The sequence below is a fragment of the Telmatherina bonti genome, assembly GCF_933228915.1.
Source record: "Telmatherina bonti genome assembly, chromosome: 12".
In the NCBI taxonomy this organism is placed as follows: domain Eukaryota; kingdom Metazoa; phylum Chordata; class Actinopteri; order Atheriniformes; family Telmatherinidae; genus Telmatherina; species Telmatherina bonti.
Genome location: NC_136610.1, coordinates 30758753 through 30758976, shown reverse-complemented (window position 1 = coordinate 30758976; position 224 = coordinate 30758753).

Below are 224 nucleotides of genomic sequence, written 5' to 3'. Positions count from 1 at the left end.
TTAAAAGAAAAGTTAGATTAAAAAGAAATGAAAATGCACAAGTAATCACGTATACCTGATAAAATCCGACGTCCAGTGCAGGATCGCATGATGCAGAACTGAGTGCTGATGATATGTTTTCAATCTGCTCTTGAGGCAGACGCTAGCAGGTGTTAGCAAGTTTTTTGACCACTGCAGAAGGAGCTATATTGACCATTAATTTGAACTGAGGTCAGGAAGAGAGA